The sequence below is a fragment of the Notolepis coatsorum genome (genome assembly GCF_963971535.1).
Source record: "Notolepis coatsorum genome assembly, chromosome: 14".
Classification (NCBI taxonomy): domain Eukaryota; kingdom Metazoa; phylum Chordata; class Actinopteri; order Aulopiformes; family Paralepididae; genus Notolepis; species Notolepis coatsorum.
In genome coordinates, this window is record NC_140178.1 from 4,868,859 (window position 1) to 4,884,935 (window position 16,077).

The window sequence follows — 16,077 nt, forward strand, 5'->3', positions numbered from 1 at the left end:
GCTAGCAGAACTAGACTCCAGTCACGAGTCACAGTGCACATGTGCGGTGGTTTGTCCACCAAAAAAGCGCCAAAAGATCGAAAATAAACTAGCAGAGCCAGAACTGTTCAACTCCCCTGGAGCCACAGCCAGCAGAGAAGCCGGTTTACTTTAGCTTTTAAACCAGCTGCAGCCTGAGAACTGGAGTGTGAGGGGATGTAACACTAAAGATGGCGGCAACGACAAAGAATTGCTGCAAAATAAACATACATCTGTTGTTAAAAAAAAAAAAAAAAAAAAACTTATAACAATTCGATAATTATCGATATCGAGAAATAAAATAAAAATTATCATATCGTTATCGCGATATGATTTTTTTCCATATCGCCCAGCCCTAACGCGACGTCATTAAAACACACAGTGCAACCAGGTATGAAATCACCAACGCACCACTCGGGATTATTAATAAAGGATTTCTATTCTATTCTATTCATGTCATCCCTCTAAGGCTGTTTCCCCCGAAGCCCGTTTTTGGGATTCGAACTTCGTCGCCAGGGTTTTACGAACGAACGTTCGAACCTTCGCTTTTAATTAAAATAAAAAAATATATATATTCAAAGTTTAAAATTATTATTATTTTTTTTATATCCTCAAACTAAATCCTCAATTTGAATAAAGTGATTCATCTGATTAAATGAGTCTCTTTTTTTATTAAATCAACTTTCTTTAATGAATATGAACGTTTTTTTTTAATACTATAATATTAGTGTAGCCTAATCTTTATCTGCAACTGTGAAGAAAAACCACATTGGTTCAAACAGAATGAATACACATAAAAGAAACATAAAAAAAAAATATATATATATATATATATATATTTTTTTTTTTTTTATTAAAAATTTAAATTTCGAATTTTGATTTAGAATTCGAATGTTAACATAACGAACGAACGTTCAAACGTTCGAACATTCGGGCTCAGCCTTACATCCCTCATCTAGAGCAGCGGGTTGCGGTGGTGATGTCTCGCCTTGCTGCTGGGCCGCTCTACTGTCTCTGGTTGCCGTTAACTAAGAGTGTCACGTTTGTGATTCATGTTTTTACTTTTCCAATATTGACTTTTGTAGCACAATGCTGGGCTGGTACCAGTCAACTGGTATGATGAGATAAGACAGTGGAGGTAATAATTATTATTACAGATGCCTAACTAGATGACTGTTTTGACTGACGATACAAGATATTCCTTTATTGATCCCCTTGGGGGAAATCCGGGCACCATAGCAGCATGGGGGAGGGAGGGGAGGGGAGGTACAGGTATGGGCAGGGTAATAATAGAAATACATAAATATAGGCGATACAATTAGATCTGAATATGAAGAATAATGAGAGAAAAAAATAAACAATATAATTAACTCTGACTATAAAAATACGAGAGAAATAAACAGTGTAAACTAAGGTGCAGATGAGGGGGGGGTCTGTATGTCCTATTGGATATATTATGTTACAATAATATAGGCAATAAGGAATTTGAATCTGAATATAAGAGTAAAAGTAAACAGTATACACAAGGTGCACTATACACACACACAAGGTCCCCTAAAGCCATACATTGCAGTATGCCATACGTCATACATAGGGCCTAACAAAAATAATGGTTGGTTTCAGGTTGCCGACCGACCCTGCCGATTTAGGTGCGACCCAATATATTTTATGAGTTTTTAAAAAAAATTATATATTAAAAAAAAAAAAATCCGTTTTTTTTTTTTTTTTTTTTTTTTTTTTTTGAATAAAGTTTCATAGAAATCTTAGTCAAACATTTAGTATTATGGATATTAAACATGCTGGCAGAGTACATGCATCCATGTTGTTGTGAACATTTTAACCCTTTCACTGCCACACGACAGCCGGTTAACCCTTTCACTGTGACAATACAGAAGGTTAGCCCTTTACTATCACACAACCGACGGCGATGCTCCATCATTAGCATCATTAGCTCCGCGTCCGCGGAGCTAATGATGCTAATGATGGAGCATCGCCGTCGGTTGTGTGATAGTAAAGGGCTAACCTTCTGTCGTGTGGCAGTGAAAGGGTTAATTAAATAAAGAAATTCCCTATCCATAGTCGCCGTGGGAAAGAATAAAAAAAAAAAAAAAAAAAAAAAAAATTCCCTACCTACCCATGGCCAAACTGACAACCAACCTGAAACCAACTATTATTTTTGTTAGGCCTCAGGAGTAAAATCTCTACTGGGATGAAAAAATGACACGCTGTACTGACATATCTATCTACAGATATCAGCAGATATACCCACAGAGCTATTGACCTTTTCACAACAATTCCATTGCCATTCCATTGCCAGGGGATAAGCGTTGGCCACAGTATATTTCCTGTCAGTATATTTTCCTATTGTATACCATTAGCACACACGCACGCACACGTGTGCATTCAGTTAAGTTGGAATATCCAATCCAATCCAATCCACTTTATTTATAAAGCACATTTAAAACAACAAAGTTGACCAAAGTGCTGTACAAGTCCACAAACATAAGATAAAACATAAATAAATATGACTGTAAAACATAAAGAAAATATGACTGTAATACAAACAGTTCAGTTTGTCAGGTACATGCAACACAGATTACAGTGTTGACATCTGTCTGCTTGAGAAAATACCATGTTCTGCAATAAAAATGATTGAAGTGAGATGAACAGACTGAAAACTTAATTTTATTAGATAAAACATGTTGACAGTTTTACTTTGCAGTTGAAAAAGGTAATACATCGTAGGGGTGGACGGTATGGTCTAAAATTTATATCACGGTATAATTTGAAGCATAGACGGTAACGGTATATATCACGGTATCATCGTTTTTGATAAAAAAAAATTATTTTATTTTATATAATTATTATAATTTTTTTATAAAATATATATATTATATAATTAGACTTGTACTTGTATTATCTGCGAGACATCGCCACCACGCAACAAGCTCCACTGTCTGTGTGTACTCTAGTAGCCTCCAGCTACGGCCAGGATTCTCCGGAGCTGCACCTGGACTAGGCCTGCCGCGATAAGCAATAAATCGATTAATTGCCGCGATAATTAAAATGAATGCTATGATTTTGACGGGCGCGATTAATTGCTATTTGCGCGTTTGTTTTAATGAGGCGGACCCAGTGCCCCTTGTCAGTCACTGTCCGTGTTGGGAGGCGGGCCGCTGGCTTTACTACAGAGCACAGCACAGGAGCTCCGTGGGGCTAACGTTACCCCTCATTGTGTCTATTCTACTAGCATTAACGTTACTCATACAAACAGAGTAAACACAGTTTTCAATCAATCAATCAATAACAACATTAACGAGACCCTCGTTGTGTCTATTCTGCTAACGCTAACGTTACCTCTCATTGTGTCTATTCTACAAGCGTTAACGTTAGCTAGGCTGTCTATGCTAACGTTAACGAGCATTAGGCTAACAAGCTGTAACGTTACCGAGCATTAGGCTAACAAGCTGTAACGTTACCAGTCGCGTCTATTTGCTAACGTTAGCATTAGGTAATAACCGGTTTAAAATGGATGGTGATTACCTCACGTTGTGTCTATTCTACTAGCATTAACGTTACTCATACAAACAATCAATAGCGAGTTATATTGATCACGCTATGTACGATAGCCATGCTAAAACGCTAGCACAACATTAGCACCTAACCTAACAACAAGCCTTAACAAGTCAGCGATCTTTTTGCGAGACTAAACTCTCCGCTCGGTGGCAAATTGTGTTGATGTCGGTTTTGTTTAATCAATAAATGAGGCAGAATACACAGTGACTGTATCCTTTGTTTATTGCACTTGTGCCTGCTGCAAACATAATGATTATGAAATCCTAGAGACGCGTCTCTATTCAGTGGTCTGCAGTGTTTCACGTGACTTTTCTGGTACCCAAAAAGTACCTGATAACCACAACAATACTTCCGGTCCGGTCGGTGGGCTTCAAAATAAAAGTCTTAAACACCGGAAAAGACGGAGCGGTGGGCTTCAAAATAAAAGTTTTGGGAAATAAATTTCTCCAAAAAAAATTCTCTAACCGGTCGCAATAATATCGCTTATCGCGATATTTTCGGGGGCAATTAATCGTCCAGCAAAATGTGTTATCGTGGCAGGCCTAACCTGGACCTATACTCGAGTAGCCTCGAGCAGAGCTATGGCCAGGATTCTCCGGCGCTGCACCTGGACCCTATTGGCATAACGTTACTTAACTGTGCTCAGCAAGCCCTCAGCTCGAATATGCATCGAATCAGTGTTATAAGACATTGATATCAGGAGCTATCTGTAGCTACTGCTAGCCGGATATATAACGTTAATACAACGCCTCAGTGAATTATTTAGTTCAATGGGACATTTCGTTTTGAACGGTGAACTAACTTGCGCTAACGTGAGCTAACAGGTAGCATACATGTCTCTACTAGACTTTGTGGAGCGTTTGTTGATGTCAGGAGCTATCGGTAGCTGGCCGACTAGATACCGTTCGGTTAGACAATGCCTCATCATGTATTAAACTAAAAGTGAATAGTTGACTGGGTCATTTTGTAACGGTAGCTAAGCTAACGTTAGCTCAGGGAGACATTAGCTCCTCCCGTGTCCCGTCCCACTAGACTACTAGACCCGTGTTTACATGCGTGCGGTAGGGGCTGGCACGCCCACTGCGCGAAGCCTCCTAAATAACTTTTTCCAGTTCGCACATATCTATTATCTATGACTAATTCGATCTATTTTTAGGGGCAAATGCGAGTGAAATAGTCGCGCTGTGGTTACATGACGTCATTGCTATTTTAGAGCTGCCCTACCGGTTACACGGTATAGTCAAAATCCATACCGTAGAGCAAATTCATACCGTTTATACCGTATACCGTTTATACCGTCCACCCCTAATACATCGCAATATTAATATCACAATACTCAGTATATCGCAATATATTTTGAATCGCAATACTATCGTATCGTGACTTAAGTATCGTGATAATATTGTATTGTGAGGCCTCCGGTGATTCCCACCCCTAGTATGTACAGAGTTGTAGTATTAATATGTACAGTGATACGTTTCACCCCCACCCATTCCAAATGCTGAATCGAGAACCTCATCCTTCACTCTGTCATCTTTCTCTCCCATTACAGAAGCCGAGACCCCGACAGTGGTAACGTCGAACCGTCTGACTACATGCCAGCTGGATCAGTTACCCTCCCCACTCCTCCAGACCATAGCACCGGACATCCTCCCATTCCTAACTGCAACCATCAACTCCTCCCTCAACTCGGGGGTGGTCCCCACCTCCCTAAAACAAGCCAGTCACACCGCTCATAAAAAAACCAACCCTGAACCCCACCGTCATAGGCAACTATCGTCCTGTCTCTCTTCTCTCCTTCCTTTCTAAAACACTTGAACATGCTGTATCCAACCAACTTACTGCTTATCTCTTACAGAATGATCTCCTAGACCGGTGTTTCTCAACTGGTGGGTCGCGACCCAAGAGTGGGTCGCGGGGCCATTTTGAGTGGGTCGCGGATGTGTGTTAAATTTTTTTTTTAAATAAATTTTTTTTTTTTTAAAGTTTAAAAAAGAAAATTCACTACCTATCTTTGTGAAAGTGGCTTCTCAGCTCTGGTCCAGCTGAAGACAAAGCAGAGGAACAGATTGGACATTGAGCATGACCTCAGAGTTGCTTTGTCTACGATCACCCCAGACTTTGATACTCTTGTCAGGAGCAAACAACATCCCCAGTTATCCCATTAGTTCCCTGGGATGTTAAGCTAAGAAGTCTGCTAAGAAGGATATATTATTTATTATTATTATTATTATTATTATTATTATTATTATTATTATAATTTTATTTCATTGTGTTTTTAGCCCTAGTTGCACTTTTGTTGCAACCCCAGTTATCCTATAGTTCACCCAAACTTACTGTAGGTCTGTTATGTTAAGCTAAGAAGTCTGCTAAGAAGCATAATTATTTATTATTTTATTTCATTGGGTTTTTAGCCCTAGTTGCACTTTTGTTGCACTTTTTGTGTTTATTTCATGTTTTTAACAGTGCATGAAAGATTGCATATTACTGTTAATATTAAAAATATATTTTTTTTTTATAAATTATAGTGGTTAAAAAATTTGGGTCGCGACTTAATTGACTAAGGAAAATGTTGGGTCCCGAGGCTAGACCAGTTGAGAACCACTGTCCTAGACCCTAATCAGTCTGGCTTCCGGACTGGCCACTCCACAGAAACGGCCCTCATTGCGGTCACAGAGGCACTTCACTTAGCAAAAGCGAAAGGTCTCTCCTCTGTCCTTATTCTCCTAGATCTATCTGCAGCCTTCGACACAGTCAACATTCAGATCCTCCTCACGGCCCTCGCAGGAATGGGAGTGGCTGGCTCTGCGCTGACATCATACCTCAATGACCGCTCCTACCAAGTGTCATGGAGAGGGGACCCTGTCGGCCACCCGCCCCCTACGGACGGGTGTCCCCCAGGGCTCGGTCCTAGGACCCCTTCTCTTCTCCCTCTACACTAACATATCACTGGGTAACATTTAGGGCTGTCCCCGACTAAGGATTTGGATGGTCGACTAGGATTGGCCAAAATTTGCCGTTAGTCGAGTATTGGTCGACTTAAAAAAATATATAAACTTTTTTTTTTAATTTGTATTTTTTTTTTTTTTTTTTTATCATTCCATTTGGGCTGTGGGGGGTGCTTAATGTCTGAGGGAGTCAACTGAAGGCTTCTTGTCCTCTGAAAAAGCATGCAATTGGTCCACTGATGGATACATGTTGATATTTGTCTAGTCTAGTGTGTTCATTAGACGGGTGAAATCCTCTTTCAGTGCCTCAGTGCCTGTTTTCGTAGGCAGTTAGCCTCTGGTATGCGTGCCATTAGCGTTAGCTACGCTTCTAGGGCAAAGTAAAATATATTGTTGGTTTCCTGTTGGTTGTCAGTTTGGCCATGGGTAGGTAGGGATTTTTTTTTTCTTTTTTTTTTTTCCCACAGCGACTATGGATAGGGAATTTCTTTATTTAATTAAAATGTTCACAACAACATGGATGCATGTACTCTGCCAGCATGTTTAATATCCATAATACCAAATGTTTGACTAAGATTTCTATGAAACTTTATTCTAAAAAAGAAATTAAAATCGGATTTTTTTTTTTTATACTTTTTTTTAAAAACTCATAAAATATATTGGGTCAAACCTAAATCGGCAGGGTCGGTCGGCAACCGGAAACCAACTATTAATTTTGTTAGGCCTAGGCCTCTGAATGATAAAAAAATAAAATAAAATAAAGAAAATTATATATTTAAATTATATATTTTTTTTATTATATTCGACTAAGAGGTTGGCCAGTCGACTACGGCTCCTTTCGACCGATTAGTCGACAAATCGATTAATAGGGGTCAGCCCTAGTAACATTATCAAGTCGCATGGCTTCTTGTATCATTGTTATGCCGACGATACTCAACTCTTCCTCTCCTTCCCTCCCTCAGATATCCACGTCTCTGAGCGGATCTCGGTCTGTCTCTCTGACATCTCCGCCTGGATGACGACCAACCACCTCAAACTGAACCTAAGCAAAACAGAATTGCTCCACCTGCCGGCCAAATCCTCCCCCCTGACGACCTTTCCATCACAGTCGAGAATGCAGCTGTGACCGCGTCCCCGACCGCCAAGAACCTTGGTGTTGTCCTCGACGACCAGCTGAACTTCTCTGCTCACATCGCAGCGACAACCAGAACCTGCAGATTCCTCCTGAGCAACGTGAGAAGGATCCACCCCTTCCTGACAAAAGAAGCCACCCAACTCCTCATCCAATCAACAGTCATCTCCCACCTCGACTACTGCAACGCACTGCTCGCTGGCCTCCCGGCCACTGCCACCAAGCCTCTTCAACTCATTCAGAACGCAGCGGCCCGCCTGATCTCAAACCTACCGAAGTCGGCCCATGTCACCCCACTTCTTAGGGACCTGCACTGGCTCCCCATTGCTGCACGAATCCACTTCAAGGCCCTCGACCTAGCATACCGTGCGGCAAAGGGAACCACTCCCGCCTACCTCCGGTCAATGGTCTCCAACTAGTCTACACACCCTCAAGACCCCTACGCTCTGCATCTTCTGGCCGCCTCAGACCTACTCCTATCCGAGCTCCGGGAGAGTCATCAAAGAGAAGCCGCCTATTCTCAGTCCTTGCCCCACAATGGTGGAATGAACTACCCAGTACCCACCCCAGTTAGAACAGCCGAAACCCGTCCAATCTTTCGCCGTCGACTAAAGACGCACTTCTTCAACCATTATCTGAAATAAAAAAATTAAAAAAGATATCTAACCCTAACTAACCTTACTACACTTGTCCTAATAAAATAACCTACACTGTAGCACCCAACACTTTTATGAACATTGTTACTCAGCTGATAGAGTTGTGCCCTTCCTGATGACTTATCGTACAGAACTTGTACGTCGCTTTGGATAAAAGCGTCAGCTAAATGACTAAATGTAAATGTAAATGTACTAGATTATGCAGACTATCCACAACGGATTGAATAGTAAGCATTTTTCTAAGTATTTATTTTAGATGTAGCTAACATTACCGTTGCATGATTTTGACGCATCTTCAAGGACAACAGCCGAGAAAGGCGGTCCTCAAATGTGCTTTTTAATGAGACCTACTCCTCACTTTTGTTTTGGAATGTAGTTTACATACAATCTCTACACTACTTTCTCTATAGTCCGGAAACGTATATACTCTTTTTTTTTTTTTGATCAAATTTTTTTATTATTAATTACATGAAACAGGACAACACAATAACCACAGTAACAAAAAACATAACTTTCACAGGAGAATAACAAACAATAATAATACAGAATAATAAATTATAAAGACAAAAAGAAAAAGAAACAGCGTCCAACCTATCAAATATAGATGGCTACTTCAATAACAAAAAGGGTCTTCAAAACATGGCAACCTTTCCCCACCTTTACAAAGTGGAGTGACTTAAAAGATTGTTTATGAGAGTGTTGCCGCAGATTTACTGTAGATAGCCTAGGTCCCTTACACATGTTCAAGACTGCCAAACTTGCAGAAGGTAAAGTGCAAGAAGAAAGAAATTCTTCCTCCAAGTTGGTTGACAGGCAGGGTTCGAAATTAACGGGGGCTCGGGGCAAAATGCCCTTGAAAATGGACAAAATGCCCCCGAATATCAGTTAAGGGGGGCAGAAAATGCCCCCGACAGTTTACTAATTATATATATAATTATATATATGATCTACAGTGCGAGCATTTCCCTTGTATTTGGCCCTAATAATATGTGTGTGTGCGCCACCCGGAAAAATCATTTACTCGAGACGAGTGACGATTACAAAACAGCTCCGCTGTTATAATAGTCCCACATTACACAAGGCGCATAAACGTCCAATCACAGTAGCGCCCGAAAACAAAGTCACGGTACCGGCTTAGGCAAGTTATACATTCAGAATCAGACAACGCAAAAAAATCAGCCAGCCATGAAGCCCATTCATTTTTATTTTGAGCAAAAGAGAGACGAGGAGAAAGAGAGGAATCCGGCTGACATGGCTTTTGAAGTGATATTCGCACGTGTTTTTGCGGGTCCAGTCCCCACGGTATGTTGACAGAATTCGCAAAACACCTTATCGACTGAAGCATAAAAGTCATTAGGATACTGCTCTGCTCTGAATTTAGGGCTTAGTGGGGAATTTCTTCCGACGTTAACGTTAACGACGCACCGAAGCAGCTAGACCATTTCTCCGTGTTGTGTGTAACACGCAGCGGTCCCCGCCTCCTCCCTCCTTGCAACAAACGTTCCACCCAAAAACGGAATTTCTATTTCATAATGAATTAAATAATTGTATAAAGAATTTTCAATGTTCTGTCATCTAATAATATATTCCATTACCTTTCCTATCTGTATCAAAGTCAAAATGTTGGTATCATAACAACACTACAACATACAAAAGCAGCTTGACAACCGATATCCTTTGCGTTTGATTGATTGAAAACTTTATTAACAGATTGCAGAATGGGTACAATACAGTACAGCTCAATACACACAAGTTAAGGGGATGCAGACCAGAGAAAGACTTTCGTCTTGTTTACATCAGGGTCCCCCATTTTCAATTCATAGTGTGCACACGCACAGTATAATAATGCATGAGATAAATAGTTAATAAACTCTGTGTTACTTTAACAATTTTCACTGTGCTCCTAAATTTCTTTGTGTGCTCCTAAATTTTTATTTAGATTTTATTTATTAACATTTTATTTAGGAGCACATGTGCTCCTTGGGAAAAAGGTTAGCGTAGAGCCCTATATATGGAGACATTAACATTACATTATCAAACATAGGGACGAAGACTGTAAAAAAAAGTGTCAACAATGTTTTATAATCCTTATGTTAATTTTCATCATAAAAATTCAGTGCCCCCGAAATACATAAAAAAGCCCCCGAAAATCAATTAAGGGGGGCAAAAAAAGCCCTTGAAAAAAATTTTTAATTTCTAACCCTGTTGACAGGTCAATCAGTCTGCCAATATTAGTCTCTTGGGGAGATGGCATGTGAATTGACATATAGCGCAGAATAGCTAAATACCAACCCCCCCTAAAATCCCCCCAGTCAAAGTTAAGAAGGACAAGACAAAAACCAAGACAGACAAGACATTTCCTCCTCCCCCTCCCCAGAGACCGCCGGACCCCCCCGATCAAGCGCCCCAACCCCGCTCAGCCGCACACTGCGGTCTTTACCTTCTCAGCTGCTGCGAACCACAGGTCAATTCCAGCCTGCCCTACCCCGATCACCCGGGCCGTGGATATCTCAAGATAAATCACATCCAATAGAGTTAGGGACCAGTTAATCATTGTAAGCTCCTCAGGCTCCTTCCATCTCATTGCTATTAGCTTCTTCGCTGCTGTGACGCCCGCTAGGACAACCCTTTTCAGTTGTACGGACGCGGGTAGTGTCGTTATATCGTTCAGGAGTAGCGTAACAGCTGTGAATGGGATAGTTAAGCCACACAGATCTGAAAGTTTGTCCGTTATTGACCTCCAGAAACGGGCCACTGGTGGGCAATCCCAATACATATGCATATAAGTGCCAGTGGCCTTTTGAGAGCACAAAGTGCACCGAGAGTCGGTTATCAGTCCCATAGCAAATAGCTTCCTAGGTGTAAGATAGGTCCTATGAATATAATTAAAATTAATTTGCTGGTGATTGGGGTTGCGGGAAGATAATGCCACATTTGCCCAAACCTCATCCCAGTCAAACTCGGGGTCCAACTCCGGGATATCAACACGCCAGATTGTATCCAATGATAAATTTTTATACGTGGATTGAATTAAGAGCGTATAAAAGTCGGAGACAAACCCTCTGGATGTCGTCCTGTCCACTATGAGCCTGAGGAAGGGGTGTGGGTGCAAGGCTTGAGCCCACGGTACGCCATGCGCCCTCAGTGCTGACCTTAGTTGAAGGTAAAGAAAGAAGGACTCGCCGGGAAGATCATAAAATTCTCTTAAGTCCTGAAACGCACGGAGGCCGTTCTTATCATAAATATCCTCCAGAGTATGCACTCCCCTCCTTTGCCATTGAGGAATATTAACCGGCTTGTGTCCAACAAGTAATTGCTGGTTATTAAAAATTGGAGAGTCCAGGTGCCAAGGGCATTTAACCCCACACGACCTCTGTACATTACGCCACGTTTGGATCACGTGAGTTATGATCGGTCCATACCTCAGCCGGCATTTCGCAATAGAGACAGTGGAGTACACTACATCCTGCAATCTTAGCGGAGACACCGCCGCCGCTTCTAAGGAGCGCCACGATACAGCCTCTACAGGGTCTAGCCAGCACATCAAAGGTCTCAGTGAAAAGGACCAGAAATACAGTTTAAAATCAGGGATTGCGAGGCCCCCATCTTGTTTCCTACGTTGAGTAGTAGCCCTTTTGATTCTCGGGCGTTTGTTATTCCAGACAAACTTAGATACCATCGATTGTACCTTGCGCCAGTGGTCTATTGGAGGGGGCAGGGGGAGCATTGAGCTAATAAAATTTATCCTAGGCAGGATGTTCATTTTGATTATGGAAGCCCGGGCTTGTAAGGAGTTAGGAAGGGACGACCACCTGTCTAGATCCTGGCGTATTTTATCATAAGTACCCGTGAAGTTGTACTTAGTAGTTTGGTTCAGCGTGGGGAATATCTCTATGCCCAGGTATTTAAAATGTTCTACTATGGGGATATCAGCTGGTAGTCGTACCGCCTTGGCCAGTTCATTAAGAGGTAGGCAGGCTGATTTGTTCCAGTTAATCTTAAAACCTGACAATTTACCAAAGTCGTCGATTATCCTCAATAATTTTGTGGCCGACCGGGAGGGGTCGTCCATGAAAATCAGCAGGTCATCCGCATAGAGAGCAATTTTGTGTGGAGTATTGTTGACCATTATGGGGACGATGTCCTCCGATTGCCTAATAAATTGGGCCAAAGGTTCGAGGGAAAGCGCGAACAGTCCCGGGCTCAGAGGGCAACCCTGTCTAGAAGATCTGGAGACTGGAAAGAGTGTGGAACAGTTTTTGCCTGTCAGTATCATCGCAGACGGCGAGGCATACAGGACTTTAATCATATGAATAAAACTCTTTCCAAGACCCATGACCTCAAGTACCTTCCACAGATATGACCACTCAAGTCTGTCAAACGCCTTCATGGCATCCAAAGACAGAACTGTGGATGGAGTTGTATTGTCTTTACTGTTATCGATTACATGCAACAGCCTCCTAAGATTATCTGCAGCCAGACGCCCCGGGATAAAACCAGTTTGATCGCAGTGTACCAATACAGACATAAATCTCTGCAGGCGACGGGCCAGCACCTTGGCAAACACCTTTAAATCGGCCCCGAGAAGACTCAAGGGTCTATAGCTACCACAATCATTGGGATCTTTGTCCTTTTTGAGAAGTAAAGAAATCAACGCCATATTGACATCTCTTGAGAACTCCCCTTGTTCGATAGCGTAATTGATCATATCGAGCATCAATGGACCCAGTTGGTCCCAGAAAGCTAAATACACTTCGGGTGGAATACCATCCCAGCCTGGCGCCTTACCCCTCTGCATTTCAACAATAGTCTCCCTCAATTCTACGAGAGTAATCGGTCTCCCCAGTTCCTTGGCCTCTTCCTCAGAAATGTGGGGTATCTCAAGCCCGCCAATGAACGATTCAAATCTAGAGTCATCCAGATTACCCTCTGAGCTATATAACTGTGAGTAAAACTCTTTAAAAGTGTCATTGATCTTTTTCGAATCAGTAGTGACTGCACCCTGGCTCGTCCTAATCGAGGGGATATCTGAGAAATGATCATTTGATCGTATTTTCATTGCCAATAGATGGCTAGGTCTGGAGCCGTGAAAATAGTAATTTTGTCTTGTCCTATGTATCAAAAACTCAGACTGTTGTTTAAGTATGGAGTTTATTTCTTTTTTGACTATCTTACGTTGTGTGTTTAGTCGTTCATTATAGTCAGTTTGCAAGGATGCGTATAGGTCCGCATATAATGATTCCAGTCCTTCTAGCTTTTTTGACCGGGATTTTCGCAAATTGGAGGCAAATAGTGTGACATGACCCCTGATGAATCCTTTCAATGCGTTCCACAGGACCCTAGGGTCTTCTACTGTGCCAACGTTGATCTGCAAAAATTCAGCTAGTTTACTCCTGAACTCAGAACAGAAGTCATCGTTCTTTAGCAAGGTCGAATTAAAACGCCATCTGGGAGCTCTTGCGGAGAGCCTGCCAAAGGTTGCCGTAAGGAAAATCCCCTTGTGGTCTGAGAGAGCCAAGGGAACCAATGAGACATCGAAACTATCAAACATATTAGGGGACGCGAATGCATAGTCAATTCGAGAGAAGCTTTTGTGTCTGGCTGACAGGTGAGAGTAATCTCTGAGGGTGGGGTTGCATAAGCGCCAGAGGTCTGTGAGCCCCGTGTCTTTGGCCCACATCCTGAGGGCCTTAGAGGCCCGTTTCTGGTCGCTCGTTTCAGAGGGCCCGGACCTATCTATCTCCGCATCCCAGCACGCATTAAAATCGCCACCCACAATGAGAGCGTATCCATTAAGTTCCAACATATTCTTCGTGATTGTATTATAGAACGCTGAATCAAATGTGTTAGGAGCATACAATGCTATTATAGCCATCTTCCTATGCAAGAATTCAACTTTTGCTATAGTAATCCTTCCCTCCGTGTCCGACCATACATCCAAGATTTTGATATCAAGGTTACGTCTTGTAACTATGACTACTCCTTTCGTCTTATCATCGGCTGAGGATGAGGAGATAACGTGATATTGCCGATTTGCCAGTCTTGACACGTCACCTACCATTAAATGCGTCTCACTAAGGAGAGCAAGGTCAATATTTCTCCTCTTCAATAGCCAAAGGACACTGGCACGCTTGTGTGGGGCGTTAAGCCCTCCTGCGTTCCAAATTAAAATATTCAATTTAGCCATGGTCGAGCTTGTATAAGTGCGTAGAGAACATACCGTGCAGCCAGGCTGAGTACAGAGGTGCCGATCCCAGCGGGCCCGGACGGTCAATCCCAGGAGTTCAGAGGAGGAACACTTACACATATATAAGACAACAGTACATAGAACACATAAAAATACCACCCCAGCTACAGCCCCCCCTCCTTCTACTCTAAACCCTAACCCACCCGTCCTACTATAAGTTCCTCTATACCCACTCTCCAATCCCCACCCTATGCCCCATCCACTGAGGATGGTCATCTTCCTATCACTTCCCACTAGAGACATGGATCAATAAGACGCTTCCCACTCCCACCCCCCTCTAGATAAACCCCTGAGTAAACCCCCACTAGTCCAATAAACACAAATAATAATAAAATAAAATTCAATAAAGATATCGGTCGAGACCCACCTGAGCCCTGGCCCCAACATGAGACAACCATAATGGTAAAAATAGCCATTATTAAATAATAACTCCGCATCAACCTGCAGCCCTCTATTTCCGAATCTGCGCTTCAACATCACATTGTTATAGCCCAAAAAGGTATAGGAAAATTCAAAACAAAATTAAATTAAAGCATCCCAGCCGATAGTCTAAGGCAGGTTCGGGTCACAGGTTAATTGTGCAAAATTGTGTGAACAGTGTCAATTAAACAATGACCAAAAAAAAGGAGGAAGGGAAAAAAAAAAAGGTTATGGTCAAAGTGCACCCCTTTAGCCGTCCCTCTGATCAGGCACAACGGCTGAAATGACCTAACCTATGTAAGAATAGAATTAAACACAATCATTCATTAATCAATCCGGGGATGGTAATAGGCAACACCTGACACCACCTGTCATCATACATTGTTTCAATAAAGATATCGGTCGGAGCAGTTAGTCCAAGGTAGGATCGAATCACAGTTAAATTGCTCATTCAATTGCCCTTAAAACAGCGACACTAATTATTATATAATTACTCAGCATCAACCCTGTAACCAACTACCCTGGAGTCTGCATATTAATGTCGCAACGTTATAGCATAAGTGGATCACGGAAAAATCAAAACACATTTAAGGCAGATTAGCAGTTAGTCCAAGGTAGGATCGGATCACAGTTAAATTGCTCATTCAAATGCCATTAAAACAGCGACAATAATTATTATATAATTACTCAGCATCAACCTGTAACCATCTACCTTGGAGTCTGCATATTAATGTATCAACGTTATAGCATAAGTGCCTCACGGAAAATTCAAAACAAAATTAAGGCGAGTCAGCAGTTAGTCCAAGGTAGAACCGGATCACATTTAAATCGCGCATATAGATGACATAAAAACAGCGACAATAGGAAAGAAAAAAGAAAGGAAAAGAGGGTAATGGCTAGAGTGCAAGCCATATAACCATATAGCCATGAAGTGCAAGCCATACCCGACCCAACCGTTTATCAAATATTGTATATGCATATTCAACCGACCTTGGCATCTACTTTGGATCACCAAAGCTCAAAACAACCTGGATATAAAAATAAAAAGCATACCAGAAGTTAGTTAGGGACTCGGTCACT

General features: G+C 41.8%; 1 protein-coding gene across 3 annotated transcripts in view; it reads right to left on the reverse strand.

Annotated features, from left to right (window-relative positions):
- The window catches only part of psmg3 (proteasome (prosome, macropain) assembly chaperone 3), a 59,811-nt gene that overhangs the window by 12,488 nt on the left and 31,246 nt on the right, over positions 1 to 16,077 (reverse strand). The window lies entirely within an intron of this gene.